This window comes from Oncorhynchus mykiss, chromosome 1, assembly GCF_057628025.1.
Source record: "Oncorhynchus mykiss isolate SJ-2025 chromosome 1, ASM5762802v1, whole genome shotgun sequence".
Classification (NCBI taxonomy): domain Eukaryota; kingdom Metazoa; phylum Chordata; class Actinopteri; order Salmoniformes; family Salmonidae; genus Oncorhynchus; species Oncorhynchus mykiss.
Window position 1 is genome coordinate 13,556,880 of NC_143022.1, and position 18,431 is coordinate 13,575,310.

An 18,431-nucleotide genomic window follows, 5' to 3' on the forward strand; every position below is an offset into this window, starting at 1 on the left:
ATATATGAAATGTTCATGTTTGCCAAATCAAAATCGAATAAAATTGTATTGGTCGCATGCACATATTTAGCAGATGTTATTGCGGGTATAGAAAAATGTGTTCCTAGCTCCAACAATGCAGTAATAATCTAACAATATACAACAATACACAAATCTAAAAATAAAATAATGGAATTAAGAAATATTAGGATGAGCAATTTTGGAGTGTGTGTGTGCGCGTGGGATGTATAGACATGAATGTTTTTATGAAGTTTATTTTTTCCATCAGAATATTCATTCAAGTGTTTTTTTACGTGAAGTAAAAAATTGTGTAACACCTGTAGTGCATCGACACTGCCTTTGGAAAGTATTCAGACCCCTTCCCCTTTTACACATTTTGTTACGTTACAACCTTATTCTAAAATGGATTAAATAAAGAATGATGAGAAACAATCTACTCAAAGTTTGGAACTACCAAGACTCTTCCTAGAGCTGTCCAGCCAGCCAAACTGAGCAATCAGGGGAGAATGGCCTTGGTCAGGGAGGTGACCAATAACCTGATGGTGACTCTTGACAGAGCTCCAGAGTTCCTCTGTGGACACTCCACCAATCAGGCCTTTCTGGTAGAGTGGTCAGACCGAAGCCACTCCTCAGTAAAAGGCACATGACAGCCCGGTTGGAGTTGGCCACAAGGCAACTGAAAGACTCAGACCATGAAAAACAAGATTCTCTGGTCTGATGAAACCAAGATTGAACTCCTTGGCCTGAATGCCAACTGTCACATCTGGAGGAAACCTGGCACCATCCCTATTGTGAAGCATGGTGGCATCATGCTGTTGGGAAGTTTTTCAGCAGCAGGGACTTGGAGTCAGGGTTGAGGAAATGATGAACAGAGCTTGAGAGGATCTGCAGAGAAGAATGGGACAAACTCCCCCAAGCTTGTAGCGTCTTACAGAAGAAGACTCAAGGTTGTAATCGCTGCCAAAGGTGCTTCAACAAGTACTGAGTATATGAATACTTGTGTAAATGTAATATTTCAGTTACATTTTTAAAATAAATTTGCAAAAAAATCTTAACCTGTTTTTGCTTTGTCATTTGTCATGTGTGTAGATTGATGAGGGGAAATAAACTATTTAATCAATTTTAGAATAAGACTTATGTAACAAAATGTAGAAAAAGTAAAGGGGTCTAAATACTTTCCGAATGCACTGTATGTAGTTATTGTCAAGATAAGGAGCAAATAGTGGCACCACAACCAAATACAACAATATTTATGAATGTTGTGTTTCTTTCTCCATTTCGCAAGAACAATGCACAAAGGTTGAGCCCGGTTTTATTCCAATCTGATTGAATGGAAGTAAATCGCAGCTTCCCCAATCAGTTTACCACTGGCCATCTGTTGCTATGTATTTGAAGCTTGAGTGATTGCAGAAACATCTCCACCCACTCATGATAACGTTACATACTATTTGAGCATGAGCCTCTAGCCGAGGCCAAACATTTTATTTCATTGTTTTGGCTAGATTCGATTTATCCTTAACTTAGGGTCATAGTCATAGTGTTATTGAATTGCCAATGTGAGAGTGATGACTTGGTATTTTGGGCATTTTTGTAAACAATACTTTCACCTTAGCCTACATGGTTGCTTTTCCCAAATCCCTTTAAATGCATTTTCACACAGTAAATTAACATTTATTTGGGTAGCACTTTATTATAACTCGCCGTAATAAAGCATTTATAATGGGATTAGTAAATAGTTTATTCATAATGTATTAATAATTACTAAGATAGGTTCAACGATGAGACAGCCTATAGGGAGGAGGTCAGAGACCTTACTGTGTGGTGCAAGGACAACAACCTCTCCCTCAACGTGATCAAGACAAAGGAGATGATTGTGGACTACAGGAAAAGGAGGACCGAGCACGCCCCCATTCTCATCGAAGGGATTATAGTGGAGCAGGTTGAGAGCTTCAAGCTCCTTGGCGTCCACATCACCAACAAACTTACATGGTCCAAGCACACCAAGACAGTTGTGAAGAGGGCAGGACAAAACCTATTCCCTCTCAGGAGACTGAAAAGATTTGGCATGGGTCCTCAGATCCTCAAATGGTTTTACAGCTGCAGCATCGAGAGCATCCTGACGGGTTGCATCACTGCCTGGTATGGCAACTGCTCGGCCTCCGACCGCAAGGCACTACAGAAGGTAGTGCAGACGGTGCAGTACATCACCGGGGCCAAACTTCCTGCCATCCAGGACCTCTATACCAGGCGGTGTCATAGGAAGGCTCTAACAATTGTTGACGACTCCAGCCACCCTAGTCATAGACTGTTCTCTCTGCTACCGCATGGCGAGCGTTCCCAGAGCACCAAGTCTAGGTCCAAGAGACTTCTTAACAGCTTCTACCTCCAAGCCATAAGACTCGTGGACAGCTAATCAAATGGCTACCCAGACTATTTGCATTTTTAGGCATTTTCTTAAAACTGAATTGTTGGTTAAGGACTTGTGAGTAAGCATTTCACAGTAAGGTCACCTGTCATACTTGGAGAATGTGACAAATAAAATTAGATTTTATTTAATCTTATAAACCTGAAGGTCTCAAAATGGCCCCTATAACATATGCATGGTTAAAGAATACACACACAACACAGAATGTTATTAAAGGAAATATATTGAAAATTTTGTTCACAAAAACTGTTGTGAAACAACTGTTACAAAGGACTTGAGGAAGAGCTGTAATGTGAATGTTCTGCTATAGTTGTCAACTTGGCAAATATTATTTGATCATAAAACATGGAGATGTAGACTACACACAACAGCTGGTCGGACCGGACAGTTGTTCTCTAGTGGATTTGAATTGTTTAAGGATTTGTATTCTTTCATTATTGAGTGCATTTGGAATGTTTTCAGTCCTTTTGACTTTTTCCACGTTTAGTTACGTTACAGCCTTATTCTAAAATGGATGAAATTGTTTTTTTCCCCATCATCAATCTACACACATTACCCCATAATGACAAAGCAAAAACAGGTTTTTAGATTTTGTTTTGCAAATGTATCAAATAAAAAAAACTGAAATATCACATTTACATAAGTATTCAGACCCTTTACTCAGTACTTTGTTGAAGCACATTTGGCAGCGATTACGGCCTCAAGTATTCTTGGGTATGACGCTACAGGCTTGGCACACCTGTATTTGAGGAGTTTCTCCCATTCTTCTCAGCACATCCTCTCAAGCTCTCTCAGATTGGATGGGGAGCGTTGCTGCACAGCTATTTTCAGGTCTCTCCAGAGATGTTCGATCGGGTTCAAGTCCGGGCTCTGGCTGGGTCACTCAAGGACATTCATTGACTTGAACCGTAGCCACTCCTGCATTGCCTTGGCGATGTGCTTAGGGTTGTTGTCTTGTTGGAAGGTGAGCCTTCACCCCAGTCTGAGGTCCTGAGTGCTCTGGAGAAGGTTGTCATCCAGGATCTCTCTGTATTTGCTCCTTTCATCTTTTCCTTGATCCTGACTAGTCTCCCAGTCCCAGCCATGGAAATCAATCAATCAAATGTATTATAAAGCCCTTTTTACATCAGCCGTATGTAGAAGCACGGTGGCTAGGAAAAACTTCCTAGAAAGGCCAGACCCTAGGAAGAAACCTAGAGAGGAGCCAGGCTCTGAGGGGTGGCCAGTCCTCTTCTGGCTTTGCCGGGTGGAGATTATAACAGAGCATGGCCAAGATGTTCAAACGTTCAAAGATGACCAGCAGGGTCAGATAATACTAACTACAGTGGTTGTAGAAGGTGCAACAGGTCAGCACCTCAGGAGTAAATGTCAGTTGGCTTTTCATAGCCGATCATTCAGAGTTAGAGACAGCAGGTGCAGTAGAGAGAGTCGAAAACAGCAGGTCCGGGACAAGGTAGCACGTCCGGTGAACAGATCAGGGTTCCATAGCCAGAATGTGCAGGAATGTGCAGGAATGTGCAGGAAGAACAGTTGAAACTGGAGCAGCAGCATGACCAGGTGGACTGGGGACAGCAAGGAGTCATCCGGCCCAGGTAGTCCTGAAGCATGGTCCAAGGACTCAGGTCCTCCGGGAGAAGAGAGAGAGAAAAAGAAAGAGCAAAAAGGAGAGAGAGAGAGAATTAGAGGGAACATACTTAAATTCACACAGGACATTGGATAAGACATGAGAAATACTCCAGATATAACAGACTGACCCTAGCTCCCCGACACATAAACTGTTAATACTGGAGGCTTAGACAGGAGGGGTTGGGGGACACTGTGGACCTGTCCGACGATACCGCCGGAAAGGGCCAAACACGCAGAATATAACCCCACCCACTTTGCCATGGCACAGCCCCCACACTACTAGAAGGATATCTTCAAACACCAACCTACTACCCAGAGACAAGGCTGAGTATAGCCCATGAAGACCTTCCCCACGGCACGAACCCGAGGGGGGCACCAACCCGGACAGGAAGATCACGTCAGTGACTCAACCCACTCAAGTGACTCATCTCTCCTAGGGACGGCATGGAAGAGCACCAGTAAGCCAGTGACTCAGCCCCCGTAATAGGGTTAGTTGCAGTGAATCCCAGTGGAGAGAGGGGAACCGGCCAGGCAGAGACAGCAAGAACGATTCGTCGCTCCAGTGCCTTTCCGTTCACCTTCACACCCCTGGGCCAGACTACACTCAATCATATGACCCACTGAAGAGATGAGTCTTCAATAAAGACTTAAAGGTTGAGACCGAGTCTACGTTTCTCACATGGGTAGGCAGGCCATTCCATAAAAATGGAGCTCGATAGGAGAAAGTCCTGCCTCCAGCTGTTTGCTTAGAAATTCTAGGGACAGTAAGGAGGCTTTGTAGCAGGAGGTGTTGTAACTGTAGCGTACGTATAGGTATGTACGGAAGGACCAAATCAGAAAGATAGGTAGGAGCAAGCCCATGTAATGCTTTTTAGGTTAGCAGTAAAACCTTGCAATCAGGGTTAAGTGAAATGAAAACATTTGCCACCATCCACATCCTTATGTCTGAAACACAGGCTTCCAGGGAGGGCAATTTTGGGGCTTTACCATGTTTCATCGAAATGTACAGCTGTGCATCGTCCGCATAGCAGTGAAAGTTAACATTATGCTTCCGAATGACATCCCCAAGAGGTAAAATATATAGTGAAAACAATAGTGGTCCTAAAACAGAACCTTGAGGAACACCAACATTTCCAGTTGATTTGTCAGAGGACAAACCATCCACAGAGACAAACTGATATCTTTCCGACAGTTAAGATCTAAACCAGGCCAGAACTTGTCCATGTAGACCAATTTGGGTTTCCAATTTCTCCAAAATAATGTGGTGATCGATGGTATCAAAAGCAGTCCTAAGGTCTAGGAGCATGAGGACAGATGCAGAGCCTTGGTCTGACGCCATTAAAAGGTTATTTACCACCTTCACGAGTGTAGTCTCAGTGCTATGATGGGGTCTAAAACCAGAAGCGTTTTGTATACATTGTTTGTCTTCAGGAAGGCAGTGAGTTGCTGTGCAACAGCTTTTGAATTTTGTTACGAGAGGAATGGGAGTTTCGATATAGGCCGATAGTTTAAAAAATATTTTCTGGGTCAAGGTTAGGCTTTTTCAAGAGAGGCTTTATTACTGACACTTTTAGTGAGTTTGGTACACATCCGGTGGATAGAGAGAACTTTATTATATGGAAAAATAGGATGATCGAGCAGCTGAGGGCTCTTTGATACTGCTTTCCATGCTAGTCGGAAGACTTCCAGTTCAGTGTAGCACCATTTCCGTTCCAATTTTCTGGAAGCTTGCTTCAGAGTTCGGGTATTTTCTGTATACCAGGGAGCTAGTTTCTTATGACAAATGTTTTTAGTTTTTAGCGGTGCGACTGCATTTAGGGTACTACGCAAGGTCAAATTTAGTTAATCAGTTAGGTTGTTAACCTATTTTTGTACTCTGATGTCCTTGGGTAGGTGGAGGGAGTCTGGAAGGGCATCTAGGAATCTTTGGGTTGTCCAAAAATTTATAGCACAGCTTTTGATGATCCTTGGTTGGGGTCTGAGCAAATTATTTTGACATGTTGGACAAAACCCCCTGAGTTGATGATGGGTCCAAAAGCCTTTTGGAGTGGGTCTGTGGACTTTTCCATGTGAATATTAAAGTCACCAAAAATGTTAATATTATCTGCAATGATTACAAGGTCGGATAGGAACTCAGTGAGGAATGCTATATATGGCCCAGGAGGCCTGTAAACAGTAGCTATAAAAAGTGATTGAGTAGGCTGCATAGATTTCATGACTAGAAGCTCAAAAGACGAAAACACAGTCTTTTTTTTGTAAATTGAAATTTGCTATCGTAAATGTTAGCAACACTTATGCCTTTGCAGGATGCGTGGGGGATATGGTCACTAGTGTAACCAGGAGGAGAGGCTTCATTTAACACAGTAAATTCATCAGGTTTAAGCCATGTTTCAGTCAGGCCAATCACATCAAGATTATGATCAGTGATTAGTTCATTGACTATAACTGCCTTGGAAGTGAGGGATCTAACATTAAGTACCCTATTTTGAGATGTGAGATATCACAATCTCTTTCAATAATGACAGGAATGGAGGAGGTCTTAATTCTAGTGAGATTGCTATGGCGAACTCCGCCATGTTTAGCTTTGCCCAACCTAGCTCGAGGCACAGACAATGGGGATAGGTCATCTGACTACACTGACTATGCCAGTGGCAGACTCCACTAAGCTGGCAGGGTGGCTAATAGCATCTCATTGCGGAGCTAGAGGAGTTAGAGCCCTGTTTGTGTTCAAAAGACATCCCCATAGCATGATGATGCCACCACCATGCTTCACCGTAGGATGGTGCCAGGTTTCCTACAGACATGATTCTTGACATTCAGGCCAAATAGTTCAGTCTTGGTTACATCAGACGAGTTTCTCAATGTCTGAGAGTCCTTTAGGTGCCTACCATAAAGGCCAGATTGGTGAAGTGCTGCAGAAATGGTTGTACTTCTGGAAGGTTCTCCCATCTCCACAGAGGAACTCTGGAGCTCTGTGAGAGTGACTATCTGGTTCTTGGTCACCTCCCTGCCCACTGCACTTCTCCCCAGATTGCTCAGTTTGGCCGGGCGGCCAGCTCTAGGAAGAGTCTTGGTGGTGCGAAACTTCTACCATTTAAGAATAATTGAGCTCAATGTGTTCTTTGGGACCTTCAATGGGCCGGTTATTTTGTCATCTATTGTCGCCCTGGATGTCTGCCTAGTTGAGGGCCTCTCTTCAGACTACTCCTTTTACTTGCTGCACTGCTCCCCACTTGCCCTGGTCTGTCTCTCCCAATCTGGTACAGTTGACCCCGCCTACCCTGGTCTGTCTCTCCCAGTGTGGTACAGGTGCCTTTGCCTCTCTCTCTCTCCCAGTGTGGTACAGGTGCCTTCTCCTCTCTCTCTCTCCTAGTGTGGTACAGTTGCCTTCGCCTCTCTCTCTCTACCAGTGTGGTACAGGTGCCTTCTCCTCTCTCTCTCTCCCAGTGTGGTACAGGTGCCTTCACCTCTCTCTCTCTCTACCAGTGTGGTACAGGTGCCTTCTCCTCTCTCTCTCTCCCAGTGTGGTACAGGTGCCTTCGCCTCTCTTTCTCTACCAGTGTGGTACAGGTGCCCCGCCCCTCTCTCTCTCCCAATCTGGTACAGGTGACCCACCCCTCTCTCTCTCCCTGTGTGATACAGGTGCCCCACCTCTCTCTCTCTCCCAGTGTGGTATAGGTGCCCCCGTCTCTCTCTCTCTCTCTCTCTCTCTCTCTCGCTCTCTCTTCCCCAGAGCTTTGCTTGCCTACATCATACACCCACATCACAGACTTGTTTACTGATCTGCTGTTGGACTATTTGATTAGTGATTCTTGCTGTGTTTTGTATTATTATTTAGGAATGTTTTTCATTTGAAGTTGTAGCTCATTTAATGAGGGTTTAGCGTTGTGTTTGCTACATGTCTTAGATTGTTCTGTTAACTTTGTGTGCTTAGTGCTGTGTTTTCTCTCATGGAAATTGATAGGGAAATAAACAAACATGCTGTTGTTGCTCATTTTGCTGTTGTCTACCCTTGGCTTTTACAATGTTGGCAATACTTTTAGAGCCGTTTTGCTCTGTATATTGGGATAAACCACACGCTTGCTCCGTAAATGCACGTGAGAACTATGCACATTTCTCCCAAACAACATGGGAGAAATCGGACTCTTGCTCTTACTTGTCAGGATTGTTCTCTTGGTACTTAACCATGTATCTGGACTTCACACATCTACTGTAATATGTGACGTTAAAGACTCTGGTGACTATGGATTGTCCTTCAAGTGCTGTCTGTAAATCCAAATGTTGTAACCCCCGATCTAGACCTGCGATTATCTTGCTCCGTCTACTGTCTGGAAATGTGCAATCTAACTCAGGTCCTTACATGTTTACCCCTGCCAAATTAAGTAGTCAGTGTCCTGAAGTTTCTGCATATTAATGTAAGAAGATTTTGTGAATATATGGATAAAAACTGCCGGCCCTGGCGTATTTATGCTCTCTGAAACCTGGCTCAAGAAATCTATTACAGACAAAATATTGGCATAAATGGTAAGAATGTTTTTAGTGCAGATGGTAAATCTATGGGTGGTGGTGTTGCTGTATACGTAAAAGATAAGTTCTCGGCAGTCGTTCTGACTTCTGTTACTAAACATAAGCATTTTGAATATCTGTCTTTGAACATTAACCTCAGCTCCTCTTTAAATATTGTTGTATCTTGTAGTTGTAGACCTCCATCTGCTGCTGTTGGCTCTCTAGATTGTATTTTTGAATTGTTATCACAGCATGTCAACTCTGAGTTTGTCTTGATGGGTGATCTGAATCAGGATTGGTTAACATCTAGCTCTGATCAACTCAAAATTCTATGCAATACCTATAATCTCACTCAGATTGTCAACAGTGTCATTAGGTTGAATATGAAGTATCCTCTGAAATCCTCTTTGATTGATTTGATCTTAACCAATACTCTTCATCGTTTCAATGCTTCTGGTATTTTTGCAAATTATATTAGTGATCACTGTGCTATTGTCTTTGTGAGAGATGGTAAAATTCCTAAGCGATCTCCACGTGTCATTACAAAAAGAAACTGGAAGTAGTTTGATATTCAAGGTTTTTTTACATGATTTATCTGGCATTGCATGGAATATAATTGAATTAATCCCTGATATTGAACTAGCCATTTCTTACTTCCACAACACATTCCAGGATGTATGCAATAGGCATGCCCGTTTTTTAAAAAAAAAGCCAGGATTAAGGGCAGAGAGAATCCTTGATTTACTGATTAACTTACTAAAATCATAGGGGAACGAAATGCTATGTGGGCTAAAGCAAGAGGGTCTGGTTCGGCGGATGATTGGATGGCAATTGGTAGACACACAGATTGTAACTGAGAGAACCTGTATTCTGAAAGCTTTAAATCAGCATTGTCGAGATGCAGGCAGTTTATTTGAAAAGGTCAAAGGTTTAATTGAGCCCCCTATGAATTTACCTGACACCCCTGTGCTCTCCTTCACTAGGTTCTCCTTCTCATCCATATCTGTTTCAGAAGTGTGTAAATCCCTGAAACAAATTGCTGGAAAAAATCCCCTGGCCCTGATGAACTAGACCCCCGCCTCCTACACCTAGCTGCTGACATCATTGCTCCCCCTTATTGTGTATTTTTAACCTCACGCTTGACGTTAAGGAAATCCCCAAGTTATGGAAATCTGCTTTTGTACAGCCTCTCCTGGAAGTTGGAGATCCTTTGCTACTTGACAACTATCCACCCATATCAACACTGTCTGTACTATCTAAGGTACTGGAGTCCTTAGTTAGTAGGCAGCTGAAGGCCTACCTCCAAGAAAACAACATATTAAATGGAATGCAATCAGGTTTTAGGTCTGGCCACAGCACTGTTTCAGCAACATTGAAGGTTTTTAATGACATCCACTGTGCTCTTGACAAGAAGTTACATTGTGTTGTCTGTCTTTATTGATTTGTCAAAGGCATTTGACTCTGTGAACCATGCTGTGTTAGTGCAAAGGTTAAAATGCTGTGAAATTAGATTACCTATCAATAGAGTTGTGCTCAGGTGTTCCACAAGGTTCTATTTTGGGCCCATTGTTATTCATTGTGTATATCAACAACATTGGGGATCATATTGAAACAGCGGATGTTCATTTTTATTCAGATGAGGATGTTCTTTATTCAAGTGGTAGTAGTTTGTCTTTAACTTTTGAAAATGCCCAAAGAGCATTTAACACCATACTACAGAATCTGTATGATTTGAAGCTGTTTCTGAATTTGGGTAAAACAAAATACATGGTATTTTCAAATGCCAGGCATGTTACTAATCATGCCATTGCTACATTGGATGGAAATACTAAAGAGCAAGTCAAAGTGTACAAATATTTGGGACTGTGGGTTGATGACAAGCTGAGCTTCACTGTTCATGTGGAGAACTTGATAAGGAAGCTCAAACTGAGAATAGTTTTTATTACCGCCATAAGGCTTGTTTTTCTCTGGAGGCCAGGAAGGAGCTGGTACGATGTACATTACTGGAGGTTTTAGATTTGAGGGAGGTTATATATATATATATATATATATATATACAGTTGAAGTCTGAAGTTTACATACACCACAGCCAAATACATTAAAACTCAGTTTTTCACAATTCCTGACTTTTAATGCTAGTAAAAATTCCCTGTCTTAGGTCAGTTAGGATCACCACTTTATTTTAAGAATGTGAAATGTCTGAATAATAGTAGAGAGAATGATTTATTTCAGCTTTTATTTATTTCATCACATTCCCAGTGGGTCAGAGGTTTACATACACTCAATTAGTATTTAGTAGCATTGCCTTTAAATTGTTTAACTTGGGTCAAACGTTTCGGGTAGCCTTCCACAAGCTTCCCACAATAAGTTGGGTGAATTTTGGCCCATTCCTCCTGATAGAGCTGGTGTAACTGAGTCAGGTTTGTAGGCCTCCTTGCTCGAACACACTTTCAGTTCTGACCATACATTTTCAGTAAGTCTGAGGTCAGGGTTTGTGATGGCCACTCCAATACCTTGACTTTGTTGTCCTTAAGCCATTTTGCCACAACTTTGGAAGTATGCTTGGAGTCATTGTCCATTTGGAAGACCCATTTGCGACCAAGCATGAACTTCCTAACTGGTGTCTTGAGATGTTGCTTCCATATATCCACATAATTTTCCTGCCTCATGATGCCATCCATTTTGTGAAGTGCACCAGTCCCTCCTGCAGCAAAGCACCCCCACAACATGATGCTGCCACCCCCGTTCTTCACGGTTGGGATGGTTTTCTTCAGCTTGCAAGCCTCCTCCTTTTTCCTCCAAACATGAAGATGGTCATTATGGCCAAACATTTCTATTTTGTTTCTTCAGGCCAGAGACATTTATCCTAAAATGATGATCTTTGTCCCCATGTGCAGTTGCAAACCATAGTCTGGCTTTTTTTTTGGCGGTTTTGGAGCAGTGGCTTCTTCCTTGCTGGGCGGTCTTTCAGGTTATGTTGATATAGGACTCGTTTTACTGTGGATATAGATACTTTTGTACCCGTTTCCTCCAGCATCTTCACAAGGTCCTTTGCTGTTGTTCTGGGATTGATTTGCACTTTTCACAACAAAGTACGTTAATTTCTAGGAGACAGAACGCGTCTCCTTCCTGGCCTGTATGACGGCTGCGTGGTCCCATGGTGTTTATACTTGCGTACTATTGTTTGTACAGATGAACGTGGTATCTCCAGACGTTTGGAAATTGCACCAGACTTGTGGAGGTCTACAATTTTTTTTCTGAGGTCTTGGCTGATTTCTTTTGATTTTCCCATGATGTCAAGCAAAGAGACGCTGAGTTGAAGGTAGGCCTTGAAATACATCCACAGGTACACCTCCAATTGACTCAAATTATGTCAATTTGCCTATCAGAACTTCTAAAGACATGACATAATTTTCTGGAATTTTCCAAGCTGTTTGAAGGCACTGTCAACTTAGTGTATGTAAACTTCTGACCCACTGGAATTGTAATACAGTGAATTATAAGTGAAATATTCTGCCTAACCAACTTGCCAAAACTATTGTTTGTTAACAAGATATTTGTGGAGTGGTTGAAAAATATGTTTTAATGACTCCAACCTAAGTGTATGTAAACTTCCTACTTCAACTGTATATATACAGTATATGCAGGCCTCAACCACTACCCTGAGAGCTCTTGATTCAGTATATCATGCTCAGGCTCATTACCATTCAAAAACGTCATTATGATCTCTACAGCGCCTTAGGCTGGTCGTCATTGACCTTGCATATTGTAGGCTTAAACACGGGTATACACTGATTTGTAAGACCATACATTTTACTGGGTAAAATGCCACTTATCTCTGTTCTTTTTTAATCAAGTCAGTAAATAAATATCAATCACGGTCCCATTCTCATTTGCTTTTAACAGTACAAAGAATTAGAACAGGTCATGGTCGAAATAGTTTTAGTTACCCAGCTCCGTGGTCCTCCATGGAATTCTCTCTTGAACAATTAAAAATGTGATGATCTAGTCACGTTGGTGGAGTTTAAACACTTGATCGTTGTAAATATCATAGAAGAGTGTAATTGTCTTTAGGACAGCTGTTTTTTAGTTATGACATTTGTGTTTTTTTAACGTAATATGTAATTGTTATACTGTATGTGTGTCTATAGTTTTGTTCAATGTTGTGTTAGTAAGTTGTTTTGTCTGAAACTTTGTTCCTGCTGCTGCTGTTGGACCAGGTCACTCTTGAAAAAGAGAGTTTATCTCAATGAGAAAAACCTGTATAAATAAACGTAAAATAAACAATAAATGCTGCAGAAATGTTTTGGTACCTTTCTCACATCTGTGCCTCGACACAATCCTGTCTTGGAGCTCTACGGACAATTCCATCGACCTCGTGGCTTGGTTTTGAACATGCACTGTCAACTGTGGGACATTACAGGTGTGTGACTTTCCAAATCATGTCCAATCAATTGAATTTACCACAGGTGGACTCCAACCAAGTTGTAGAAACATCTCAAGGATGATCAATGGAAACAGGATGCATCTGAGCCCAATTTCGAGTCTCATAGCAAAGGGTCTGAATACTTATGTAAATAAGATTTTTCAGTTTTTTATTTTTAATACGTTTGCAAAAATGTCTAAAAACCTGTTTTCGCTTTGTCATTATGGGGTATTGTGCTTCGACTGCTTCGTGGTGTGGTGAAATTAGGGGAAGGGGGGTGGAGACTTCGCAAACCGGAATTTCTAACATGTATGGACCTAGAAATTGCCAAATGACGCAAGATTTTAGTCCTCGGTTAGCGATATTAGACAGCTCTAAGGAGTGACTGCAATCCACATTTTGGTTTTGGTAGAAAAGTCACCGACAATAAACACTTATGTTTGCTTTTAAAGTTGTTTAAATGTATGAATATATGGGCTAAATGTGTGAATATCTGGGCTACTAATGTTTACAAATGTGGGAGTAATGATGAATAAATGATGAATAAACTATTACTAATCCATTATAAATGCTTTATGTTGAGGAATCTTAAAGTGTTACCTTTATTTGTTGTAACGCAGTTATTGATCGCTAAGCAGTCAATGTATATAGTAATTTGTCTTCAAATGTATCCATTTCTCTTTAAATAACATACGTTTTATTATGTCACATCATCGTCGTCATCCATTGCACTTCTTTTAGGGCTCAAAATGGCTACAGCTCAAAAATGCCTTGTTAATATGTTGTTCTGTAATAATGACATATGTCCCACTGCATCATTGATGAGACATTAGAACACACTGAACACAGTGCTGTGGTGTGATGAAGGCAGGGAGGTGGTGGCAAGATAGAGGCCTTTGCCAGCTCCTCAAGCAACAGGAATCAAAGACACTGCAATTGGCACCGAGACAGAGAGCGGCGTCGCCTTCATTTACTGTGAAAAACGCTGCAGCATCCCTGGGGTCTTGTCCATTAAGAACCCAGCAGACCAGTGTGTTATCAGAGTAGCCATTTTGAGTGGAAGGGTCAAAACCGGTCCAAAACACTCATGACAATAGAATTGGGTGGAACAGGAAGGAATGTCTTTGTCAGTTAAAGTCTATACTATTTGATCTTAGTTTTCTAAAATAATAATTGGGTGGGTACAAATTGGAAATGTTTTTTTTTTTTTTTACATATTCAACTTCCCCTAAAACCACCCCCGTGTTAGGGATAAGTGCCTTGTTAGGGATAAGTGCCTTGTTCAAGGGCACATCGGCAGATTTTTCACCTAGTTACTAGTCCAACGTTTCTAACAGCTAGGCTACCTGCCACCCAATGTAAGCCTTTTACCTTTCTGTTCACATGCTGCTGGTATATAGAAATACCTACTTCCTGTATGCAGAGCTGTGGTTAAGTGGTTCAAACTCACGACCAGGTTTGTATATATGCTTCCCCACCGGAGACCAGTGTTTCGTACCTAAAAAGCAGAACAATACTAGACGTAGAGTGGTATTCAACTCTCCTTTAGAAAAAAAAGAAAGACCTGCTGTGAGGAACCAAGGTTTACATCTCTTTTACATTTGATGCAGGTTCTGCTGATAATGCTTGATGCATTAGTCATCACCATGTAGGGATGTGTGCATTTACAAAATGAGATATGAGAGCCATGAATTAATCATAAGACGACACAAAAGGAATCAAGGGGTCCCCTATGATAGAAAGGTGTGTGGGCATCTCAAATAGGAAACAAATGTGTGCAGCCGTCTTCATAAATATAGCGTTAGCTATAAATAAAGGTTGTTTGTTTACACAAAGCCTTAAGTATTATTTCATTGGATTAAAGTGTTTACTTTTGCCGCAATAAATAATAATTTTTAACATAAGTCACATGGAGCTACGTTTTGGGTTATACGTACATAATCTCTTACAGAAAAGATGGTGTAGTAGTTTGTTCTTTGCGTATCACCATTGCCATAGTGTTCATACAGAAAATGGTAACCAAGAGGAAGAGGACTTTATTAGTCCCTGCACGGAGACTCAGGTGCTATTTACCTATTCTACAGCTTTATAGCATTACTGACAATACCATTAGTGAGGGCCCAATACAGACCAAATGAATGGAAAGCCATCGCAAATAGAATCAGAAAGACTCCAATGCAGAGTCATAAACATACTGGGCCCTGCTTGCTCCCCTCTGTGACTGCCTCCCAAATTGCACCCTATTCCCTATAAGGTGCACTTGTTTTGACCACGGCCCATGAGGAATAGGGCGCCATTTGGAACACCGCCACTGTCTCTCAGCTGACCGTTGCTTCTGGCACTTCAGACAGAGGGGAAATGACCTGGCTTTGCCTCTATTTATCTCGGTGCGTCTCAGAGAAAGCTCTGGGGGATTCAGTAGAATTGCGTATAATTGTGTTAGGGCCTTCCCACACTCCATCCCCAGTGCATTTTCTGTCTCTTCCCTTAATCTGAGCAGTTTGTCTCCAGATAAGTGATATCCTCCTTGGATTAGGATCTGGTGTCCCTACCCACCCACTTGCTGAGAAAGGGATCCACCACTGTGTACCTCTGTAAGGACCAACCCCTTATTTATAGCACCCTAATCCTTTTATGGTGTTGGCACAAACACCAGACCGCTCCTGTGTTAATGTCCTGGGTGATGATGATACAGTGATGATGAGACATATAAAGATCTTAATGATCGATAGTGCCATTGACGATCTAAACATATAAAGATCATTGATGATAAATTGTGTGGAAGCATAATTTCCGTAGTTTGTTTTTGTCTCCTTCATTCCAAAGAGTTTGTAAGCCTATTGATGGTGTGATGGGTGGCATGATTTGTGAAAGGCAGTGGTATGACGGAGGTTTATAAGCCCTAAGGACCAGTAACAATTACCTCCTTTTTACATGGACTTATAATATATTTCACTAACCATGCCACTGGAGAACAATAAGAATTGTGTTCAGATGAAATGTAGTCCTAAAAGTATCACATTCATTAAAAGTTAACATATTAAAGGTCTAAGTTGCAGGTGTTGCATTGTACTCCACTTTCAAAGTTGTAGAAGTGGAGGCCACTGTTCCACTGAGTGGGGTGTAAACGCAGTGATGAAACATGAGCTATATCGCATGATGATGTATAACACATTCTTTGTTGTGGAACCACGATGAAGTGGTAGAACGGCTTCTTTTCACATCTGTCATTGATGGAGATGGTTGGATATCTAATATCTGGTGAAATAAGGGGAGATTGCTCATAGGAGAGCCTACTGATTTGTTTTGGTTAAAATGGGATTTCTTCAGCTGATGTTACAGATAATTTTAAACAGTCTATAGTGTAACTGAGGTCTCGGTGGACTGTGTATTCTTTAGGCTAGATTTTAACTTTGTGTTTTCTCCCGTGTGCTGGTAAGGTCGAGGTGGTTTAATGACGCTAACGATTCACAGTATGGGCACGAAATAGCACAGCACAGTGTATGTAGAATGGATGGGCTAAGGCACTTAGTGGTATGGCAAATATCAGCAAGGATGCACCACTGGCCTTGGCTAACACAACAAAAGCTAACTGAAGGAAATCTCAGGAGCTGGGACTTTCTATTGACTTGTCTCTAGCCTTGTCTGAGCTTGAGATTGCCCAGCATGCTCTGCGCCACTTACCGGTGGGTGGCACTACAGCTCTTACATGAAGAACTTTATATCTATTTATATGATCATCTTAAATACTTCATAGCCTTTCGGACAATAGAGACATGCTGGGGTGAGAACTGTAGTGTTGTAATCTTTGGCCTAGTAAGTGTTTAAGATTCAGTCATTCCAGTCTTTCCTTATGTGTGAGGGGTTCAATGTATTAAATGTATCTGTTTTTTATCACTCTCCAAAATCAAATCAATGAACTATCCACTGTTTCCCAGGCGTATGTCTGTACAAGACGATAGCAATAGGAATTTATATAGCAGTTTTTTGTGCAGTTTTTTTTGTAAGAACACTTTTGCTATAAATATTTATAAAATTACTGGAAATATGAGGTAAAATTTGTTTTGGAGTGTAATGTCCCTTAAATTTCCAGATTTATTTATATTCAAATTGTTTTACAATTCTATTTTCTTTTAGCCTCAGTTTGTTTTTTCTTCAACTGCTAAAGTCTCTATCCCTTTTATTTGTTATTGCTTGCCCTTCTTGTACAAGATTCTTAAATGACAATTGGACCTAGAGAGGCTGCATATCCTGGATAACTCTAGAAAATAAACACTCATGTTCTTTGTAATGTTCTTGTAATGTCTGAGCACTGAGCAGGCAACTGCGGGAGCTTCTTATAACAGCACTCATCATTTGTTCACAATGCACCTGAAGGGAGGGGTGTTTCATCATTCTGTGATAACTGACTTTAGGGACTTCTGAGCCATCATAACGATATACAAATTTGAGTCCAAAAGTAAAAGTTTGTTCAGTGAATGTCAAGTTATTGTAACTGCCAGATGTCCGTGTCACTGGAGGTTTAATACCAGATGCATGCAGCTCAAAGTGAAAGGCATCTTCAAGAAAAGGCCAGCTGCATCCTGGCCGAAAGACCAAGAAAACAAATCAGTCATGCACTAAAATTATTAAGACATCTTAGTGGATACATCTTAGTGCATACAACGTCAGTGGATGCACTATGGACTTCACCAATTCAAAGTAAAATATGTTAACAATATGTAACGCTTGTTGTTCATGTAATCAATTGTTTTGCTTCAGGCTATGAAACAGAACAGGATAGAGAAATGAGGCTCTTTTCCGGTCCATTTGGCTTTATCGAGTTTGATTGCTTCACTTTTTGTTGATCAACAGTCTAAGATTGCAATTAATTTGGGTTCTCAAGGGACTAACAGAAAAGTTTGCCAGCGATTTTGAAACCAAGTACAGTGGGGAGAACAAGTATTTGATACACTGCCGATTTACAAACTTACAAAGCATGTAGAAGTCTGTAATTTTTATCATAGGTACACTTCAACTGTGTGAGACGGAATCTAAAACAAAAATCCAGAAAATCACATTGTATGACTTTTAAGTAATTTGCATTTTATTGCATGACATAAGTATTTGATCACCTACCAACCAGTAAGAATTCCGGCTCTCACAGACATGTACACTTTTCTTTAAGAAGCCCTCCTGTTCTCCACTCATTACCTGTATTAACTGCACCTGTTTGAACTTGTTACCTGTATAAAAGACACCTGTCCACACACTCAATCAAACAGACTCCAACCTCTCCACAATGGCCAAGACCAGAGAGCTGTGTAAGGACATCAGGGATAAAATTGTATACGGGATGGGATGGGGTACAGGACAATAGGCAGGCAGCTTGGTGAGAAGGCAACAACTGTTGGCGCAATTATTAGAAAATGGAAGAAGTTCAAGATGACGGTCAATCACCCTCGGTCT